At 41.3% G+C, this 13,443-nt stretch overlaps 1 pseudogene; it reads right to left on the reverse strand.

Moving 5' to 3' along the window:
• Nucleotides 1-11,163: 11,163 nt before the first annotated feature.
• The window catches only part of LOC118895528, a 106,517-nt pseudogene continuing 104,237 nt past the window's right edge, over nucleotides 11,164-13,443 (reverse strand).

The following is a 13,443-nucleotide window of genomic DNA, read 5'->3' on the forward strand; positions in this document are numbered from 1 at the left end:
AATATTTGATAGAATTCACCTATGAAGCCATCTGGTCCTGGACTTGTGTTTGTTAGAAGATTTTTAATCACAGTTTCAATTTCATTACTTGTGATTGGTCTGTTCATATTTTCTATTTCTTCCTGTTTAAGTCTTGGAAGGTTATACCTTTCTAAGAATTTGTCCATTTCTTCCAGGTTGTCCAAATTATTGGCATAGAGTTGCTTGTAGTAGTCTCATATGATGCTTTGCATTTCTGCAGTGTCTGTTGTAACTTCTCCTTTTTCATTTCTAATTTTATTGATTTGAGTCCTCTCCCTCTTTTTCTTGATGTGTCTGGCTAAAGGTTTATCAATTTTGTTTATCTTCTCAAAGAACCAGTTTTTAGTTTTATTGATCTTTGTTGTTGTTTTCTTTGTTTCTATTTCATTTATTTCTGCTCTGATCTTTATGATTTCTTTCCTTCTGCTAACTTTGGGTTTTGTTTGTTCTTCTTTCTCTAGTTCCTTTAGATGTAAGGTTAGATTGTTTATTTGAGATTTTTCTTGTTTCTTGAGGTAGGATTGTATTGCTATAAACTTCCCTGTTAGAACTGCTTTTGCTGCATTCCATAGCTTTTGGATCATCGTGTTTTCATTGTCATTTGTCTCTAGTTATTTTTTGATTTCCTCTTTGATTTCTTCAGTAATCTCTTGGTTATTTAGTAACGTATTGTTAGGCTCCATGTGTTTCTATTTTTTACGTTTTTTCCCCTGTAATTGATTTCTAATCTCATAGCGCTGTGGTCAGAAAAGATGCTTGATATGATTCCAATTTTCTTAAATTTACTGAGGCTTTATTTGTGACCAAAAATATGATCTATCCTGGAGAATGTTCCATGTGCACTTGAGAAGAAAGTGTAATCTGATGGTTTTGGATGGAATGTCCTATAAATATCAATTAAGTCCATCTTGTTTAATGTGTCATTTAAAGCTTGTGTTTCCTTATTAATTTTCTGTCTGGATGATCTGTCCATTGGTGTAAGTGAGGTGTTAAAGTTCCCCACTGTTTTTCTGTTACAGTCGATTTCTTCTTTTAGAGCTGTTAGCATTTGCCTTTTATATTGAGGTGCTCCTATGTTGGGTGAATATATATTTATAATTGTTATATCTTCTTCTTGGATTGATCCCTTCATCATTATGTAGTGTCCTTCCTCGTCTCTTGTAACATTCTTTATTTTAAAGTCTATTTTATCTGATATGAGTATTGCTACTCCAACACTTTCTTTTGATTTCCATTTGCATGGAATATCTTTTTCCATCCCCTCACTTTCAGTCTGTATGTGTCCTTAGGTCTGAAGTGGGTCTCTTGTAGACATCATATATATGGGTCTTTTTTTTGTAACCATTCAGCGAGTCTGTGTCTTTTGGTTGGAGCATTTAATCCATTCACATTTAAGGTAATTGTCGATATGTATGTTCCTAGTACCATTTCCTTAATTGTTTTGGGTTTGTTTTTGTAGGTCCTTTTCTTCTCTTGTGTTTCCCACTTAGAGAAGTTCCTTTAGCATTTGTTGTAGGGCTGGTTTGGTGGTGCTGAATTCTCTTAGCTTTTGCTTGTCTGTAAAGCTTCTGATTTCTCCATCAAATCTGAATGAGATCCTTGCCAGGTAGAGTAATCTTTGTTGTAGGTTCTTCCCTTTTATCACTTTAAATATATCATGCTACTCCCTTCTGGCTTGTAGAGTTTCTGCTGAGAAATCAGCTGTTAATCTTATGGGAGTTCCCTTGTATGTTATCTGTTGTTTTTCCCTTGTTGCATTTAATAACTTTTCTTGGCCTTTAATTTTTGTCAATTTGATTACTCTGTGTCTCGGCGTGTTTCTCCTTGGGTTTATCCTGCCTGGGACTCTCTGTGCTTCCTGGACTTGGGTGGCTATTTCCTTTCCCTTGTTAGCGAAGTGTTCAACTATAATCTCTTCAAATATTTTCTCAGGTCCTTTCTCTATGTCTTCTCATTCCGGGGCCTCTATAATGTGAGTGTTGGTGCACGATGTTGTCCCAGAGGTCTCTTGGGCAGTCGTCATTTCTTTTCATTCTTTTTTCTTTATTCTGTTCTGTGGCAGTGAATTCCACCATTCTGTCTTCCAGGTCACTTATCTGTTCTTTTGCCTCAGTTATTCTGCTATTGATTCTTTCTAATGTATTTTTCATTTAAGTTATTGTATTGTTTATTTCTGTTTATTTGTTCTTTAATTCTTCTAGGTGTTTGTTAAACATTTCTTGCATCTTCTCCATCTTTGCCTCCATTCTTTTTCCGAGGTTCTGGATCATCTTCACTATCTTTATTCTGAATTCTTTTTCTGGAAGATTGCCTATCCCCACTTCATTTAGTTTTCTGGGGTTTTGTCTTGTTCCTTCATCTGGTACATAGTCCTCTGCTTTTTCATTTCGTCTATCTTTCTGTGAATGTGGTTTTCGTTCCACAGGCTGCAGGATTGTAATTCTTCTTGCTTCTGCTGTCTGCCCTCTGGTGGATGAGGCTATCTAAGAGGCTTGTGCAAGCTTCCTGATGGGAGGTACTTGTGGTGCATAGAGCTGGGTGTTGCTCTGGTGAGCAGAGCTCAGTGAAACTTTAATCTGATTGTCTGCTGATGAGTAGGGTTGAGTTCCCTCCCTGTTGGTTGTTTGGCCTGAGGTGACCCAGCACTAGAGGCTACAGTCTCTTTGATGGGGCTAATGGCGGACTCCAGGAGGGCTCATGCCACAGAGTACTTACCAGAACTTCTGCTGCCTGTGTCCTTGTCCCCACAGTGAGCCACATCCAACCCCTGCCTCTGCTGGAGACCCTCCAACTTTAGCAGATAGGTCTGGTTCAGTCTCCTATGGGGTCACTGCTCCTTCCCCCTGGGTCCTGATATGCACACTACTTTGTGTGTGCCCTCCAAGAGTCTCTGTTTCCCCCAGTCCTGTGGAAGTCCTGCAATCAAATCCCACTAGCCTTCAAGTCTAATTCTCTGGGAATTCCTTCTCCCATTGCCAGACCCCCAGATTGGGATGCCTGACATAGGGCTCAGAACCTTCACTCCAGTAGGTGGGCTTCTGAGGTATAACTGTTCTCCAGTTTGTGAGTCACCCACCCAGCAGTTATGAGATTTGATTTGATTGTGATTGCGCCCCTTATACCACCTCACTGTGGCTTCTCCTTTGTCTTTGGATGTGGGGGTATCTTTTTTGGTGAGTTCCAGTGTCTTCCTGTCGATGCTGTTCAGCAGTTAGTTGTGATTCCAGTGCTTTCGCAAGAGAGAGTGAGTGCACATCCTTCTACACTGCCATCTTGAACCAATGTCACAGCCAATTTAAAGTAGGCCTTTTCTACTTTCAAGTATACCAAGGTATCAAAGTCTGAAGCTAGCAGAGGGAAAAAATCATTCTTGTCCTGAGGAACTGGCCTGTGACCTCATTTCTGATCATCTGTGTTTTGTAACTTCCATATTTGACTTTTTGCCTGGACTTCTGGGAAGCTAAGTATGGTTCTGCTCCCAGTTCCAGTGTGTGGGTTTTTCCCACACCACCAAGCAATTCTGGGACATCAGCTGGCTGTCCTACAATTCTATTCAATTCTGAGATGATCTACCAAGTGCTAGCATCAGATCCCACAGGTTAAGGGCTCAGTCCTACAAAACTGCCCCCTACCCTGACACCAATCACAAGTCCAGGTTGTCACCTGTGCTTCCAACTGACCAACTATAGACTGGAGGTTTCAACAACCCCTTCCTTGGATTCAATCAATTTGCTAGAGTGGCTCACAGAACTCAGAGAAACATTTTACTTACTAGGTTACTGGCTTATTATAAAAGGCTATAACCCAGGAAGAGCCAGATGGAAGATATCCACAGGGCAAGGTACATGGGAAGGGACTCGGAGCTTCCATGGCCTCTCTGGACATACCACTCTCCAAGCATCAACATAGTTAATCAACCTGGAAGCTCTCAAAACCCTGTCCTTTGCATCTTTACAGAGACTTCATTACATAGGCATGCCTGATTAAATCATTGGCCATTGGTGATTGATTCCATCTCCAGCCCTGCTCCCCTCCCCTGAGATCAGGTGAGTGAGACTAAAAGTTCCAACCTCCTAATCACCCAGCTGATTCTCCAAGCAACCAACAACCCCCATCCTTAGATGCAGTCCAAAACTCACCTCATTAACATAACAAAAGAGCACTTTGTCTCTCTCATCACTTAGGAAATTCCAAATATTTTAGGAGCTTTGTGCCAGAAATGGGGACAATATCTATTTCTTATTATATATCTATATTTCTTATTATAAATCACAATATAACACTAAGTCAAGCTTTGTTGTTGTCATGTTTTAGTTTCTCTTTTATCCTTGGTCCCAAATTTTCCTTAGTGTCCATCCTTCACTAAAACAATTGAATATGTATGTTGTAGACAAAGTGTCTCAAATCTTTTGTAGAAAGAGGCAGCACATTAATTATGGACAAATTCTGAAGCTGCTCCCTGGACGAGCAGCACAGACTTTCATCAGCCTTCTCAGCCTCTTTACTGCCTTTGACTAGGTTAGTCCCACAGCCCTTCCCCCAGCCTCCTTTTTTGCTTTTTCTAACACATGATACTCTAGCTAGTTTTCTTCCTACATTTCTGTCCTTTCTTTCTGGGTCCCCTTTTCCCAATGTAGAAATTTCCCTGCCTGAAACATTTACTCTCTTTTCATATGTGTCCAATGGTGTCTAGAAAGCTAGGATGGTCCAAAAGCCATCTTGTCACATCAACAAAGTTTATCTTAAGGCCACTCTAGAGCTACTTATTCTTTTTTTTAAATTTTTATTTTATATTGGAGTATAGTTGATTAACAATGTTGTGTTAGTTTCAGGTGTACAGCAAAGTGATTCAGTTATACATATACATGTATCTATTCTTTTTCAAATTCTTTTCCCATTTAGGTTATTACAGAATATTGAGCAGCATTCCCTGTGCTATACAGTAGGTCCTTGTTGGTTATCTATTTTAAATATAGCAGTGTGTACATGTCAATCCCAAACACCCAATCTATCCGTCTCCCCCAACCCTTCCTCTCTGGTAACCATAAGTTTGTTCTCTAAGTATGTGTGAGTCTGTTTCTGATTGGTAAATAACTTCATTTGTAAAATTCCTTTTTTTAGATTATGTATATAAGAGATATCATATGATATTTGTCTTTCTCTGTCTGACTTCACTTACTATGATAATCTCCAGGTCCATCCATGTTGCTGCAAATGGCATTATTTCGTTCTTTTTAATGGCTGAGTAATATTCCATTGTATATATGTACCACCTTCTTTTTATCCATTCATCTGTCAATGGACATTTAGGTTGCTTCCATGTCTTGGCTATTGTAAACAGCACTACAATGAACATTGGGGTGCATGTATCCTTACAAGCAATTTTTTTCTCCAGATATATGCCCAGGAGTGGGATTGGTGGATCATATGATAGCTCTATTTTTGTTTATTAAGGAATCTCCATACTGTTCACAGTGCCTGTACCAATTTACATTCCCACCAACTGTGTAGGAGGGTTCCCTTTTCTCCACACCCTTAGAGTTACTTATTCTGATGCCCACTCTCTCAACCTGCCCAGACTCATTTTATTTTTTAGCCTATTATGTAGTATTTAAGGTAGACAAAAGGTTTAAAAATAATGCAATGAACGTTGTGCACCCTATCCAGCTTAAGCAATAAAACATGGCTACAGAGGTAATGCTTTCTACTTCCAGCTCATTTTCAATTATTAAAAGAAGCAGTGGGGGCAGAGTCAAGATGGCATACTAGGAGGATGTGGAATTCATGTCTCCACACAACTAGGGCACCTACCAGGCACCAGTGGGGGACCACGGACACCTAAGGGGACGGGAGGAACCCCCAGTGACTGGGTAGGACGTGGGGCATGGGGGGAGTGAAGGGGGAGGAGAAGTGTAGGCGGGAAGGGACTGGTGCCCCGAGGGGTGGCTGGGGGAGGGGAAGGGTTTCCCACACCCAAAGGGGGAAATTGGGGAACCACTGGGAGGGCAGAGGATCAAAAGGGAGCATGGCCAGGTTTCCCCTGCCCACTTGTTCTCCCAGGAACCTGCTGAGATCCCGGGCCTGATCCTCTGCCCACCAAGGCCCCCTCCAGCAGGGCGGGTCCTGAGGGAGTGGGAGGGGGGGAAGAGGAAGCAAAAGTAAAGGCTGGACCTCCGGGACAGCACCCCTGAGGGGTGGCTGGGGGAGGGGAGGAGTTCCTATACCCAGCAGGACCCACCCACAGTTAGGGGTCCAGCGGCAATGGGGGAAACCCTGGGGGAGGGGTGCAAAGGAACAGAAGGGAACGCAGCCAGTGCTTTCCCTGTCCACTTAGGCACTGGGGAGCCTGTTGGGATCCTGGGCCTAATCCTCTGCCCTCAGGGTCTCTCTCCTGCTGCACAGAACCCAAGCCCTGCCCCTACACCCCCACCCAGGGCCCTACCTCTACACTCAGAGACCCCCTCCAACGATCTGGGCCTAAACCCCACCCACACACCCTCACTCAGGGCCCTACCTCCAAACTCCGGAACTCCACACTCCAGAGGCCTTCCTTGTGACCGGCTGCCTCTCCCCTTCTGAGCAGGTCCCCAACAGAGGCCCCGCCCCATGCTTGAACATAGCCCCGCCTAGGCCCCGTCCCCCAGGGCCTTTTCCGGCTCCATGTGTCCTGAGCCTAGGCCCCACCCCACGCTCAAACGTAACCCCCCCCACCCGCCTAGGTCCCGCCCCAGCCTAAGTTCCACCCCCGCCTAAACTCCGCCCCCATAGCCAAGGCTTTTTTTTTTTTTCCTCTTTTAGATTGGGGTTCTGTTTTACCTTGTTGATTCATTGTTGCTCATTCTTTTATATTTTTATTTTTCCTAATAAATCTTTTATTTTTCTACTTTTATTTTATTTTTTATACTTTGTTATTGCTCTCTCCTTTTGGCTTGTTCCCCCCCCCTTTATTTGTTTCCTTTTTTCTGTTGTGGTTTTATTATACTTTATTGCAGTTGTTTCAATTACAGTTTTATTTTTCCTAATATATTTTTATATCTTTCTAATTTTATTTTGTTTTTTATTCTTTGATATTGTACTGCTTCTTTCTTTCTTTCTTTCTTTTTTTTACCATGCCACAAAGTTTGCAGGATCTTGGCTCCCAGGCCAGAGGTCGGGCCTGAGCTCCTGTGGTGGGAGCTCCAAGTCCAACCCTCTGGACTAACAGGGAACCTCAGAATCCAGGGAATATTAATTGGAGTGAGGCCTCCAAGAGTTCCTAACCCAGCTCCATCCAACTGCCTGCAAACTCCAGTGCTGGACATCTCAGGCCAAACAACCAGTAAGACAGGAACACAGCACCACCCATCAAAAAAAAAAAAATGAAATGACAAAACAATATGTTACAGAAGAAGGAGCAAGGTAAAAACCTACAAGACCAAATAAATGAAGACAAAATAGGCAAACTACCTGGAAAAGATTTCAGAGTAATGATAGTAAAGATGATCCAAAATCTCGGAAATGGAATGGAGAAAATACAAGAAATATTTAACAAGGATCTAGAAGAACTAAAGAACAAACAAACAGTGACAAAAAACATGCTTACTGAAATTAAAAATACTCTAGAAGGAATCAATAGCAGAATAACTGAGGCAGAGAATGGATAAGTGACCTGGAAGATAAAATGGTGGAAATAACTACCAGGGAGAAGAATAAAGAAAAAAGAATTGAAGACAATCTCAGAGACCTCTGGGAAAACATTAAACACACCAACATTCTAATTATAGGGGTTCCAGAAGAAGAAGAGAAAAAGAAAGGGTCTGAGAAAATATTTGAAGAGATTATAGTCAAAAACTTCCCTGACATGGGAAAGGAAATAGTCAATCAAGTCCAGGAAGCACAGAGAGTACCATACAGGATAAACCCAAAGAGAAACATGCCAAGACACATATTAATCAAACTATCAAAAATTAAATACAAAGAAAAAATATTAAAAGCAGCAAGGGAAAAGCAACAAATAACATACAAGGGAATCCCAATAAGGTTAACAGCTGATCTTTCAGCAGAAACTTGGCAAGCCAGAAGGAAGTGGCAGGACATATTTAAAGTGATGAAAGGAAAAACCTACAACAAAGATTACTCTACCCAGCAAGGATCTCATTCAGATTCGATAGAGAAATTAAAACCTATGCAGATAAGCAAAAGTTAAGAGAATTCAACACCACTGGCCTTCCCTGGTGGTGCAGTGATTAAGAATCCACCTGCCAGTGCAGGGGACACAGGTTTAAGCCCTGGACTGGGAAGATCCCACATGCAGCAGAGCAAGTAAGCCCGTGTGCCACAACTACTGATCCCACGTGCTGCAACTACTGAAGCCCACACACCTAGAGCCCGTGTTCCACAACAAGAGAAGCCACCACAATGAGAAGCCCGCACACCACACGGAGAGTAGTCCCCCACTCGCCACAACTAGAGAAAGCCTGCACACAGCAACAAAGACCCAACACAGCCAAAAATAAAATAAATAAATTGTTAAAAAAAGAGAGAGAGAATTCAGCACCACCAAACCAGCTCTACAACAAATGTTAAAGGAAATTCTCTAGGCAGGAAACACAAAAGAAGGAAAAGACCTAGAAAAACAAACTCAAAACAATTAAGAAAATGGTACTAGGAACATACATATTGATAATTACCTTAAATGTGAATGGATTAAATGCTCCAACCAAAAGACATAGACTGGTTGAATGGATACAAAAACAAGACCCGTATGTATAATGTCTACAAGAGACCCACTTCAGACCTAGGGACACATACAGACTGAAAGTGAGGGGATGGAAAAAGATATTCCATGCAAATGGAAATCAAAAGAACACTGAAGTAGCAATTCTCATATCAGACAAAATAGACTTTAAAATAAAGACTATTACAAGAGACAAAGAAGGACACTACATAATGATCAAGAGACCAATCCAAGAAGGCATAGCAATTGTAAATATTTATGCACCCAACATAGGAGCACCTCTATACATAAGGCAAATGCTAACAGCCATAAAAGGGGAAATCAACAGTAACACAATCATAGTAGGGGACTTTAACAGCCCACTTTCACCAATGGACAGATCATCCAAACTGAAAATAAATAAGGAAACACAAGCTTTAAATGACACATTAAACAAGATGGACTTAATTGATATTTATAGGACATTCCATCCAAAAACAACAGAATACACTTTCTTCTCCAGTGCTCATGGAACATTCTCCAGGGTAGACCATATCTTGGGTCACAAATTAAGCCTTGGTAAATTTAAGAAAATTGAAATGGTATCAAGTATCTTCTCCGACCACAATGCTATGAGACTAGATATCAATTACAGGAAAAAAATTGTAAAAAATACAAACACATGGAGGCTAAACAATACACTACTAAATAACCAAGAGATCATGGAAGAAATCAAAGAGGAAATCAAAAAATACCTAGAAACAAATGACAATGAAAACACAATGACCCAAAACCTATGGGATGCAGCAAAAGCAGTTCTAACAGGGAAGTTTATAGCAATACAATCCTACCTCAAGAAGCAAGAAAAATCTCAAATAAACAACCTAACATTTCACCTAAAGCAATTAGAGAAAGAAGAATTTTTTAAAAAACCAAAATTAGCAGAAGGAAAGAAATCATAAAGATCAGATGAGAAATAAATGAAAAAGAAATGAAGGAAACAATAGCAAAGATCAATAAAATAAAAGCTAGTTCTCTGAGACAATAAACAAAATTGATAAACCATTAGCCAGACTCATCACGAAAAAAAGGGAGAAGACTCAAATCAACAGAATTCGAAATGAAAAAGGAGAAGTAACAACTGACGCTGCAGAAATACAAAGGATCATGAGAGATTACTACAAGCAACTATATGCCTATAAAATGGGCAACCTGGAAGAAATGGACAAATTCTTAGAAAAGCACAACCTCTGAGACTGAACCAGGAAGAAATAGAAAATATGAACAGACCAATCACAAGCACTGAAATTGAAACTGCGATTAAAAATCTTCCAACAAACAATAGTCCAGGACCAGATGACTTCGCAGGTGAATTCTATTAAACATTTAGCGAAGAGCTAACACCTATCTTTCTCAAACTCTTCCAAAATATAGCAGAGGGAGGATCACTCCCAAACTCATTCTACGAGGCCACCATCACCCTAATACCAAAACCAGAAAAAGATGTTACAAAAAAGAAAACTACAGGCCAATAGCTCTGATGAACATAGATGCAAAAAAACTCAACAAAATACTAGCAAACAGAATCCAACAGCACATTAAAAGGATCATACACCATGATCAAGTGGGGTTTATCCCAGGAATGCAAGGATTCTTCAATATATGCAAATCAGTCAATGTGATACACCATATTAACAAATTGAAGGATAAAAACCATATGATCATCTCAACAGATGCAGAAAAAGCTTTTGACAAAATTCAACACTCATTTATGATAAAAACCCTCCAGAAAGTGGGCATAGAGGGAACTTACCTCAACATAATAAAGGCCATATATGACAAATCCACAGCCAACATCATTCTCAATGGTGAAAAACTGAAAGCATTTCCTCTAAGATCAGGAACAAGACAAGGTTGCCCACTCTCACCACTATTATTCAACATAGTTTTGGAAGTCCTAGCCACAGCAATCAGAGAAGAAAAAGAAATAAAAGGATTACAAATTAGAAAAGAAGAAGTAAAACTGTCACTGTTTACAGATGACATGATACTATACATAGAGAACCCTAAAGATGTTACTAGAAAACTACGAGAGCCAATCAATGAATTTGGTAAAGTAGCAGGGTACAAAATTAATGCACAGAAATCTCTAGCATTCCTATACACTAATGATGAAAAATCTGAAAGAGAAGTTAAGGAAACACTCCCATTTACCATTGCAACAAAATGCATAAAATACCTAGGAATAAACCTACCTAAGGAGACAAAAGACCTGTATGCAGAAAACTATAAGACACTGATGAAGGGTAGTTTTATTTTATTTTATTTTATTTTATTTTATTTTATTTTATTTTATTTTATTTTATTTTATTTTATTTATTTTATTTTATTTTATTTTATTTTATTTTATTTTATTTTATTTTATTTTATTTTATTTTATTGACAGTGAAATAATTCTTTATTTGGGTGGGTTGGGAGAGGGCAGGTGAGGCTAAGCTGGACCCCCATGGGGGGTGGCAACCAGGAGCTCCTCAGGGGGCCAGCCCCTGTGCCCCTTGGCTATGTCACAGGAGCAGCCACGGGCAGCCCCCTGGATGGACGTGGTGGCTCCCTCTGTCCTTCCTACTTGTGTGGCCAGGCCTCGGGGGCCCTCTGCAGGCAGTACTGGGTGGCAGGCAGTGACAAGACCAGGCTGCTGGCATGGCGCCCCAACCAGTACAGGCTGTAGCCCAGGAGGTCCAAGAAGGTGGCCTTCATGGCCAGCCAGGACACTCTGCCAGAGACGGACAACAGGGGGACAATCATTATCTCCTGGATGTTGAGGTCAGTGGTCCAGTTCTTCTCAATGCCGGGGATGTGGCCCAGGCCCACAATGCCCACCACCACGGAGGGGACGCACTTTCTGCGCTCGTCATCAGAGGCACGCGGCAACTCCAGGCACCAGGCCACCTGCCTCAGCATGTAGGTCAGGTAGATGTCCCGCTCAGACGCAATGGTGCAGTGCAAGTCGGGGAACTCGCCAGTCATCTCAGCCATCATCTGCTCCAGCAGGTCCTGCTTGCACCACTCCACATCATCCTTGCTGATAGGGTCTGACAGGAAACATAGGCCCCAGGCCAGCTTGATCTTCTGCCAGAAAGAGAGGGTGGTGATGGCCCTCTTGAAGGTGGCAGGGATAGGCTGGTCACCCAGGTGGAACTTGCAGAAAGGCACCTAGCTGGCCTCCTTGAAAGCCTCCCTGAACTCACCTCCAGGGGCCATGCCCAGCTTCTCAGTGATGTGGGTGGACACCTTCAGCAGCAGCATCTGCATGAGTCCTGACATGACCCCGTTCTGCCTGATGGCCTACTGCAGCTTCTCCAGGCTGATCTCCTTGGCCTCATGCAGCAGTGTACACTCGTTCATCTTCAGCATGGACACATGGTACTGCTACAACTCCACCACAACCACGTCAGGCTGCACCTCCCAGATGGTCTTCACCATGTCCTTCTTGCTGTCGTCGCTGAAGTGTGCCATGCCCACCATGTACACCCAGCTCCCATCCTCAGCCACCAGCTCGGTCACCAGGGAAGATGATACAAACGACAGAGAGATATACCATATTGTTGGATTGGAAAAATAAACATTGTGAAAATGACTATACAGATTCAACGCAATCCCTATCAAACTACCACTGGCATTTTTCACAGAACTAGAACAAAAAATTTCACAATTTGTATAGAAACACAAAAGACCCCGAATAGCCAAAGCAATCTTGAGAAAGAAAAACAGAGTTAGAGGAATCAGGCTCCCTGACTTCAGACTATACTGCAAAGCTACAGAAATCAAGACAGTATGGTACTGGCACAAAAACAGAAATATAGATCAATGGAACAGGATAGAAAGCCCATAGATAAACCCATGCACATATGGTCACCTTATCTTTGATAAAGGAGGCAAGAGTATACAATGGAGAAAAGACAGCCTCTTCAATTAGTGGTGCTGGGAAAACTGGACAGCTACATATAAATGAATGAAATTAGAACACTCCCTAACACCATACACAAAAGTAAACTTAACATGGATTAAAGACCTAAATGTAAGGCCAGACACTATCAGACTCTTAGAGGAAAACATAGACAGAACACTCTATGACATAAATCACAGCAAGATCCTTTTTGACCCACCTTCTAGAGAAATGGAAATAAAAACAAAAATAAACAAATGGGACCTAATGAAACTTAAAAGCTTTTGCATGGCAAAGGAAACCATAAAAAAGATGAAAAGACAACCATCAGAATAGAAGAAAATATTTGCAAACGAAGCAACTGACAAAGGATTAATCTCTAAAATTTAGAAGCAACTCATGCAGCTCAATATAAAAAAAAAAAAACCCAATCCAAAAATGGGCAGAAGACCTAAATAGACATTTCTCCAAAGAAGATATACAGATTGCCAACAAATACATGAAAGGATGCTCAACATCACCAATCATTAGAGAAATGCAAATCAAAACTACAATGAGGTATCACCTCACACCAGTCAGTGGCCATCATCAAAAAATCTAGAAACAATAAATGCTGGAGAGGGTGTGGAGAAAAGGGAACCCTCTTGCACTGTTGGTGGGAATGTAAGTTGAGACAGCCACTATGCAGAACAGTATGGAGGTTCCTTTCAAAACTAAAAATAGAACTACCATATGACCCAGCAATCCCACTACTGGGCATACACCCTGAGAAAACCATAAT

Source organism: Balaenoptera musculus, chromosome 1 (genome assembly GCF_009873245.2).
Source record: "Balaenoptera musculus isolate JJ_BM4_2016_0621 chromosome 1, mBalMus1.pri.v3, whole genome shotgun sequence".
Lineage (NCBI taxonomy): Eukaryota > Metazoa > Chordata > Mammalia > Artiodactyla > Balaenopteridae > Balaenoptera > Balaenoptera musculus.